General features: G+C 41.3%; 1 long non-coding RNA gene across 1 annotated transcript; it reads right to left on the bottom strand.

Moving 5' to 3' along the window:
* Window positions 1–417: 417 nt before the first annotated feature.
* LOC143416530 (uncharacterized) lies at window positions 418–8,782 on the bottom strand. The gene is made up of 4 exons (XR_013096914.1): window positions 8,606–8,782; window positions 8,292–8,351; window positions 578–642; window positions 418–481 (listed from the first exon to the last, which is right to left on the bottom strand). It is a non-coding gene; the product is annotated as an uncharacterized LOC143416530 (long non-coding RNA).
* Window positions 8,783–9,774: the final 992 nt, after the last annotated feature.

The raw sequence follows: 9,774 nt of genomic DNA, 5'->3' as shown, positions 1-9,774 counted from the left end.
ATTAAATAATAATAAATAAAGAGTTGCAGTGAAAGAGATCATCTTCTGCAAGCCATTCATATGGAATAGCACAGATGCTATTGCTGGCTTGATAGAACCCATAATAGCAGCATCAGAGGGAAAACAGTGCTGGAATTAATCTTGTGGCATACTCCACTTGAAGCTGTAGTTGCAGCAGATGTAGTAGTTGTTGCACTAGGTGTAGTTGTTGGTACAACAGTTGTAGTAGTTGATGCAGCATCTGTGGTAGAAAAAATGTACAAAACATTTCTAACCAAGTCACTCTAAAACATTTGAGACTTTTTGATTAAACAACATGAAATGTTACTTACTTGTGTCACTGACATTGATGGAGGCCAATTCAATGTCAAAGTCTGTAACGTTTAAGGCTGTACTGTTCAAAACATTTTTAATCTCGGTGTTGTTTGGTACAGATGAATTTACAAACTGAAGTTCCATGTTGTTTATGACTGATCCTTGACTGTAAATGCAGAGACAAAAATTATAGTTTGGAATATTTAGGGCTCTTAATGTTATATGTCAAAATACTGAAATTGGTAGGTAATACTGAAATTACCTGAAGCTCACAACATCCAAGGCAACAAATGATGAACCGAATGCATTTTTGTAAACAGGTTCTAGCTGCAGACACAAAGGAGATTTTATTTCATTTCATTTCAGTTTGTTACACACATTAAAACTATGTTTCTATTTTCCATCCATCCATTCGCTTCCGCTTATCCTTTTCAGGGTCGCGGGGGGTGCTGGAGCCTATCCCAGCTGTCATAGGGCGAGAGGCGGGGTACACCCTGGACAGGTCGCGAGTCTGTCGCAGGGCCAACACACACGGACAGACAACCATTCGCACTCACATTCATTCGCACATTCACACCTAGTGACAATTTGGGTTATCCAATTAACCTATCCCCACAAGCTGCATGTCTTTGGACGGTGGGAGGAAGCCGGAGTACCCGGACGGAACCCACGCAAACACGGGGAGAACATGCAAACTCCACACAGAAAGACCCCGGCCTGATGTTGGAATTGAACTCAGGACCTTCTTGCTGTGCGGCAACAGTGCTAACCACCGTGCCATATTTTACAGTAAAATATGACAGGAGACTAATGAGCAACTGATCCCTACAGTGAGTAGCTATGGTGGCTTAGTCTAAAGATTGGCTTGCTATATTAATTTTACACTCTACCTGTTGCCCAATAGTTTAACATGTTTCCTTAGAGCAGAGATAGGAAATTCATATTTCACAAGGAGCCACATGACAATATAGATTCAAACCCAAGACTGTCCTGCTGTGAGGCAGCAGTGATAACTACTATGCCATTGTGCTGCCCTTTCCAAATAAACATTGTAAACAAAATATTTTGTTGGAAAAAAAATTCACAGATTTTAAATTTAAGTAGTTTTATAACTTCATTGGGTATTTAAGTGTTTTATCCATCTTCTAGTGAGAGAAATGTAGTGTGTCTTGTCTTGAATAAGTGCTGTAAAGTTAGGTTGAGTGCCTCAGGTGGAAATGTGAAAGACAGTTGACAGGAGAGTGAAAAAAGAGAATCTTTATCTGGATTTATTTAACTACATAGCTGGGAATGTTTGTTCAAATATGAAGGAAGATTCAGTGAGAACCAACATCTTAATATCTTTTCTGCTTTTAGAGAAGAATAAAAATCCATCAATAATACTGACTTCAAGAGCTCTGCCAGCAGTAAAACAGACTGCAGTTCAATAGATCAATGAGCTGAACATTATCGGATGAATAAAACTTGATTTAAAAAAGGTACTGTTACTTTTAGAGCTTTGCTAGGCTGCCCACTTGACTGGTTATGATCTTTAAACACTGCCTTCTTTCTAATTTCCAAAATCAATGCACACATCTTTGCCTCTTAATTCAGTAATAAATGCTTAGAACTCCACATACCCCCCCCCCCCCCCCCAAAAAAAACCCCCAAAAAACCCCCAAAACCCCCAAAAAACTTCACATTCTGCATCAACTTTTTAAAAGTTGCTATTCACCAGGATTTTTGAGAAAGGGAAAGACTTACCTGTCTCTTTATTAATGAAGATCGATTCTTAAAAGCTTCGGATAATGAATCCAACAAGTCCTTTGTAAAAGTGCTCTGAATGGATCTGAAAACAACAAATCTAGTTGCCAGAGACCTGGCGGTTGTGGCCCCAGATGTGGTTGTTGTTGCTGTTGTTGTACTTATTGAACTGAGAGTGGAAGTTGTTGAAGCTGCTGTGATAGTTATCGGAGCAATTGTGGTAAGAGCTGGACTTCTTGTCGTGGTTGCTGTAGCAGTTGCAATAGTTGCAGATGAGATTATTATTGGAGCTGCAGTGGTGATTGTTTGAGCAGATGTTGTTGTTGCAGCTGTTCTGGTGGTTGTTGGAGCAGTTGTATTTGTGGGTGCAGGGTTAGGGTTAGTTGTTGCAGAAGCATCTGCTGTGGTCGTTGTTTGAGCTGATCTAGTAGTTGTAGGAGCTGATGATATTGTTGTGGAAAGTGCTGTGGTGGTTGTTGGACCAGCTATTGTCGATGTTGTAGCTAGTGTAGTGATTGTTGTAGATGCTGTAGTAATTGTTGTAGCTGGCGTGGTAGTAGCTGAAGCTGCTGTGGTGGTTTGAGCTGCCGTAGTAGTTGTTGGTGCCGCTGTGGTACTTGTTGTAGCAGCTGTGGCGGTAGTTGCAGCAGCTGTGGTGGTCGTTGGAGCTGATATTGTCGATGTTGTAACTGGTGTGGTAGCAGTTGTAGCTGCTGTAGTGGTTTGAGCTGCTGTAGTAGTTGTTGGTGCCGCTGTGGTACTTGTTGTAGCTGATGTAGTTGTTGTTGGAGCTGGTGTTGCAGTAGTTCCAGTGGCTATAGTGGTTGTTGTAGCTGGTGTTGCAGTAGTTCCAGCGGCTGTAGTGGTCGTTGGAGCTGATGTTGTCGATGTTGTAACTGGTGTGGTAGCAGTTGTAGCTGCTGTAGTGGTTTGAGCTGCTGTAGTAGTTGTTGGTGCCGCTGTGGTACTTGTTGTAGCAGCTGTAGTGGTTGTTGTAGCTGGTGTTGCAGTAGTTGCAGCAGCTGTAGTGGTCGTTGGAGCTGGTGTTGTCGATGTTGCAACTGGTGTGGTAGCAGTTGTAGCTGCTGTAGTGGTTTGAGCTGCTGTAGTAGTTGTTGGTGCCGCTGTGGTACTTGTTGTAGCAGCTGTGGTGGCAGTTCCAGCGGCTGTGGTGGTCGTTGGAGCTGATGTTGTCGATGTTGTAACTGGTGTGGTAGCAGTTGTAGCTGCTGTAGTGGTTTGAGCTGCTGTAGTAGTTGTTGTAGCTGGTGTTGCAGTAGTTGCAGCAGCTGTGGTGGTCATTGGAGCTGATGTTGCCAATGTTGTAACTGGTGTGGTAGCAGTTGTAGCTGCTGTAGTGGTTTGAGCGGCTGTAGTAGTTGTTGGTGTCGCTGTGGTACTTGTTGTAGCTGCTGTAGTGGTTGTTGTAGCTGGTGTTGCAGTAGTTCCAGCGGCTGTGGTTGTTGTTACAGTTGATGCTGTCGATGTTGTACCTGGCGTGGTAGCAGTTGTAGCTGCTGTAGTAGTGGTTTGAGCTGCTGTAGTAGTTGTTAGAGCTGCTGTAGTAGTTGTTGGTGCTGCTGTGGTACTTGTTGTAGCAGCTGTGGTGGTGGTTGCAGCAGCTGTGGTAGTCGTTGGAGCTGATGTTGTCGATGTTGTAACTGGTGTGGTAGCAGTTGTAGCTGCTGTAGTAGTGGTTTGAGCTGCTGTAGTAGTTGTTAGAGCTGCTGTAGTAGTTTTTGGTGCCGCTGTGGTAGTTGTTGTAGCAGCTGTGGTGGTAGTTGCTGAAGCTGTGGTGGTCGTTGGAGCTGATGTTGTCGATGTTGTAACTGGCGTGGTAGCAGTTGTAGCTGCTGTAGTGGTTTGAGCTGCTGTAGTAGTTGTTGGTGCCGCTGTGGTACTTGTTGTAGCAGCTGTGGTGGTCGTTTGAGCTGATGTTGTCGATGTTGTAACTGGTGTGGTAGCAGTTGTAGCTGCTGTAGTGGTTTGAGCTGCTGTAGTAGTTGTTAGAGCTACTGTGGTAGTTGTTGAAGCTGATACTGTCGTCGTTGATGCTGCAGTGGTTTGAGTTGCTGTAGGAGTTGTTGTAGCTGGTGTTGCAGTAGTTGCAGCAGCTGTAGTGGTCGTTGGAGCTGATGTTGTCAATGTTGTAACTGGTGTGGTAGCAGTTGTAGCTGCTGTAGTGGTTTGAGCTGCTGTAGTAGTTGTTGGTGCTGCTGTGGTACTTGTTGTAGCAGCTGTGGTGGTGGTTGCAGCAGCTGTGGTAGTCGTTGGAGCTGATGTTGTCGATGTTGTAACTGGTGTGGTAGCAGTTGTAGCTGCTGTAGTGGTTTGAGCTGCTGTAGTAGTTGTTGGTGCCGCTGTGGTACTTGTTGTAGCAGCTGTGGTGGTAGTTCCAGCGGCTGTGGTGGTCGTTGGAGCTGATGTTGTCGATGTTGTAACTGTTGTGGTAGCAGTTGTAGCTGCTGTAGTGGTTTGAGCTGCTGTAGTAGTTGTTGGTGTCGCTGTGGTACTTGTTGTAGCTGACGTAGTTGTTGTTGGAGCTGGTGTTGCAGTAGTTCCAGCAGCTGTGGTTGTTGTTACAGTTGATGCTGTCGATGTTGTACCTGGCGTGGTAGCAGTTGTAGCTGCTGTAGTGGTTTGAGCTGCTGTGGTAGTTGTTGAAGCTGATACTGTCGTCGTTGATGCTGCAGTGGTTTGAGTTGCTGTAGGAGTTGTTGTAGCTGGTGTTGCAGTAGTTGCAGCAGCTGTAGTGGTCGTTGGAGCTGGTGTTGTCAATGTTGTAACTGGTGTGGTAGCAGTTGTAGCTGCTGTAGTGGTTTGAGCTGCTGTAGTAGTTGTTGGTGCTGCTGTGGTACTTGTTGTAGCAGCTGTGGTGGTAGTTGCAGCAGCTGTGGTAGTCGTTGGAGCTGATGTTGTCGATGTTGTAACTGGCGTGGTAGTAGTTGTAGCTGCTGTAGTGGTTGTTGTAGCTGGTGATGTTGTTATGACAAACATAAACCACATGAATCTCTACCGTCCATCTCTACCTTAAAACAAGTTCAGTGTCTTCAATCCAATGCTCCAACAGTTTACCCAATTTTTTCACCTTTTTATGTTTTTGATATAAATTGCAATCAATCTAAAGTAATCTCCCCCAAATTATCTTTTTTTCCCCCATACGTGCTTATAATCATTTAGGTTTCGTTAAAAGATATTGCATTCATTGATATATTTAATAAAATTAATTCACTGCTTTTTCTTGTTTATCAGTACTGGGAGGTGACTTAGTTCTGCTGTCATGAAAAGCAAAACTTGTGTCTTGCGATGCAACCTTTGTAATCATAAAAAGAGCTGACTGGTGTACACAGATGATTTCTAAATTGTGGGGTAACTGGAGTACCGTATTTCCCGGACTACAAAGCGCACCTGAATATTAGCCGCACAAGCTAAAATCAGGGGAAAATCCTGGTTTGTACATACATTAGCCGCACCTGACTAAAAGCCGCAGGTGTTTCAATATTGACTTATCATATGTAAGAGAATATGCACAAAGGGAATTGTCAGGAAAGAGATGGCTGTTTGGAGACACACCCCTTTTATTAATATTTTGAAAAACAAGTTATGGGTACATATTTGCACATGTAGTACATAACAGTAACCTACAGCACACCAGAAAAATAGATTCGGACTACCTTTTAGGCTCAGGTGCAGTGACACGGCTTTAACAAGAAGAAAAGTCAGTCATTCACCATCTTTCTCTTTTTCCTGCTGTCAGGGTCCTGGGACTGGGCGACCCAGGATCCCTGGGCAGTCATGGACCTGTGTATTATTATTATGTATTTTTGGTGTCGTTTCTCCTGCTCTGTGCGTGTACATATGTGTGTTTCTCTGTGCTGTGTTAGTCTGTGTCCCACTCATATGTTTAGGCGAGGTATGGGTGTGTATGTCTGCGGGTGTGCCTGGAGGATGGAGCTCGGCCACCTGCAGGCCTGAGGGGTGTGGCCCTGCGGAGGGACTGGCCACACCCGAAGCCACACACCTGCCGCTGATCAGGGCTCGTCGGGGGAGCTACTTAGGAGAGTCTTGGAGCTCCCACCGACGCGGGATCATTTCCTTGAGACTCCACGAGGAATCGTGGAAGGCACGAAGAGCAGCGAGCACCGGGGGGTGCTGACACGGGAGCGGAGAGCACAGAGACACGAACTATTCACGCAGAGACACGACACGGGAGTCTGGGAGAACACGGGGATTTATTGTTGTTTTTGTTCCACTCTGTAAATAAACACACTGTTTATACATAGAGCACCGCGCCTGGGTCCTCCTTTCCCCACATCCCCACGGTCTGCCAGCCAGACCGTGACACCTGCGCTCTAAAACCACCAAAGTCCTCTCCTCCAATGCCGGAAACGAACAGGCTCAGGATGGCTTCGTCATCCACTCTCCGCTTCTCTCCTTCGTTGTCACTTTCAAAACCAAAGAAATCCTCGTTGTCAGTGTCAGAGTCGAACACCCTCAGAAGGGCCGTGGCGGTGTCCTCCTCTCCATCATGCAGCAGTCCAGCCCTTCAAAATCCGTTGGTGATCATGGATGTTTTCGCACTTTTCCACGCTGTCAGAATCCACCGGTGGAGTTGGGCATAACTTGCTTTTCGCAAGTTTATCGCCGCTCGTCATCCACGCCTCCCGCTGAATGCGTAGCGCTACTTTGAAGTTTGTTTTTCGCGCTACTTCGTACGGCACTACGTTGCCTGGCGGATGGACATGTGACTAACATACCACTCTTGAACCCCGATCCTTCCGCCAGGCAACGTAGTGCCGTACAACAGCGGAACAAACAAAACAAATCGTCTTACGATATCACAAAAATCATGGAAAATCCATAGAAAAGCCGCACCTGACTAAAAGCCGCAGGGTTCAAAGCTTGTGCAAAAAGTAGCGGCTTATAGCCCGACAATTACGGTAATTCTTCTAAACCACTGTGTTTGTCCTTTGAGTCTTTCTTTTATATGTAATTGTTTGCTACTCATGTGTGTCTGAAATGGCATGATTAGCCAGTATTTAAGCTTGCTGTCTTTTTTTTCTTGCTTTTTAGCTCAATTTTTCAATGTTTGTTCCCTTTTTTTGAGTGGTTGTTTTATATGCAGCAGATTAAAAAAAGATTCATAAAGAAGAAAATAAATTTTATGATAATTCACTGAGGAAAGCTTTATAAAGTGAAGTTTGGGTAAATTTTTAAGGATCATATCCCCATGTGACATACATGGCTGGCAAAAATGAATTATAGCACTTGAAAGGTCTCACTTCTATTCATATTGTGATAGAGGTCAGTCTTTACCTGTTAATCCTTCTGTGTCAAATAATCTTCTAATATAATCATTTTTGACACTGACAATGATATTTTTTCTCATGTTATAAATATTTGCAATCTAGTTCTAGTTGTGAGGGCTCAAATATTGGACAAGAATATCATTTATTAACAAGCGCAAAATTCCAGCCTAATCTTGTCATTTCAAGTTCTGGTAAATCCAATAATTTCAAAGGTCATTTTTGCATTGTTTCTTTGAATATGTTAAGGCTGTATAAGAGCTGATTATGATATGACCTTTTAACCTTTTTCAGAACTGAATGATTTTAAATGGAATTCCCCATGTGTGCTGTGAGATTTATTATGAGAAATATTTATCTTGAGTCTCGTTCTTACAAACATTAAATTAATGTAAGACATCATTGGATATGGTTGTTTGACTAAAGTACAGGATACCAGATTTCAGTCTAAAAAGGGAAATTGTACATTTAAACTAAAAACATGAGATTTGCAAGAAAACCTGATGAGATGGAATTTTTAAAACATTTTTCCCAGTTTCAATGAGTAAAAATCTATAAGAAACACTCTAAAATCTTATGCAGTTGCAGACCTGTGTAATCACATGCTTCACAGCCAAGAGAGAAAGATTCAGAGAGAAACTACATTTTTTTCTTTAAAGAAAAATTGTCAAAAGTCATGTAAATCATCCTCATCTCAGCTATACCAAACTCAAATTTTTACTAAACCCATTTTTTGAAGACATCTTACTAGGTAGAGCTTACCTAGATTAATTGTACTCAAGTGCCTAACCATAAAAAGTACTATAACATTCAACTTTAATGCAGTCTACGTATTGTCTGTAGCAATTATTTATGATGTATACTTTGCTATGATAAAGCAGTTCATAATTCCTTTATCAACAGTAAGTTTAGCACCACTTAGCTCACCTGTTAGAAACAAGAACGTTGATATTATCAGTCCAACACCCATTGTTTAATCAGTTAACTCTGTAAAAGACACAGATGGCAAGTGTATATGTATTAAAAAAAAAGTTAAAACCCCAAAACACTACTTAAAAAGTAAAATAGAATTTCACAAAAATGCAAGACTTATTTACTGTACTCATCATTATATATCTTAATGAAAAAATATGAATCAGAATTTTAAAATAATATAGATATAATAATTACTTTGTTTAACAAGCTAAAATACAAAATAGTCATATTAACATTAAATAAAATTTATATTTCATTGCACTTACCAAAACTGAGATCAGATGAAAAATGTATCAATTGTCCTTTTTGTCTTCTGTAGATGGTTTCCAATTTTTTTGTCTCACAACAGTGCAATTCACAACTCTTTGCTCTTCAACTCTTTTAATCATATGTTCACACCTCTCGTGGCCTTATATATTTCAGAAGCGTGAGGGCTAATGACGTATGTGAGAAATGATAGACGAGGTTGTGAGATCTTGATGATGAAGAATGTTACGTCATAGGATTCACAAGTTTCTCAACTGTCAACCTTACAGTTTCTTGCCTCAGGATAAGAGCCTCTCCCTTTGTTTTCCCTTGAGACATAAGTTAGTCATTGATGTCATGGCAGACAAACAAATAGATTTCTACTGAGGTAAAAAAGAGTTTCTGTAAAGTTACGAAGTTACTACAAAACTAGTACGAAAATAAAATATGTAAATAAAATATGTAACAAATGGGACATCTGTGTACTTTTCTTTCACTCTATAAAGTGAAAAATATTGAATGTTCATATTTCAGTTCTAATATTGTTTCTAGAGTTGTGTAAGAACAATTTCTTTCAAAAGTTGGCTCAGCAATACATTTTCTACCACATTACTTTTGTTCATTCAATATCACACCTCTGTTTACTGTATTGAGCTGATTACAGTTGAACATGATGTTTTAGTATCATTTGAATCCTCTGATGTGATTGGTTCAGTCATGTTCACTTTTTTTTCTGAGCCAAGAGATGGAAGCTTTGCAAAAGCTCATCATCCCTCTTTTCCGGATCTGCTCAACAATAAAAAAATGATGATATATTGATATGTAACTGTTCTCCGATATTTATTAAATTAGAATATAACTGAAGAACAAACACAGAAAGAACAAAAAATAAGAATACTGGTCCAGCTTAACATGTACTTTCTCAATTATCCACGCTTTTTAAAAAAAGTTTCATTATGTCCAGTCTGTTTTTGGCTAACAGAATAATTTAGATGGGAAGTCTTATTAGATTTGACATTTGGAGGAGAGCTTGTGAAACCAGAATTTTCAGAAATTACCTCTCCATTAATGCCCTCAGGTTAAGAGAAAATATGTTAAACAAGCTTTGCTGTGCGGCTGTGAGGTGGGAAAAGAGGGTGTGATACAAATAGTATAGTTCTTTAATGATTGTGAATACAAAAGCAGTCAC

The sequence above is a fragment of the Maylandia zebra genome, linkage group LG3 (assembly GCF_041146795.1).
Source record: "Maylandia zebra isolate NMK-2024a linkage group LG3, Mzebra_GT3a, whole genome shotgun sequence".
Lineage (NCBI taxonomy): Eukaryota > Metazoa > Chordata > Actinopteri > Cichliformes > Cichlidae > Maylandia > Maylandia zebra.
Note: the sequence above shows the minus strand (reverse complement) of the source record. Positions and strands in the feature narration are given on the sequence as shown.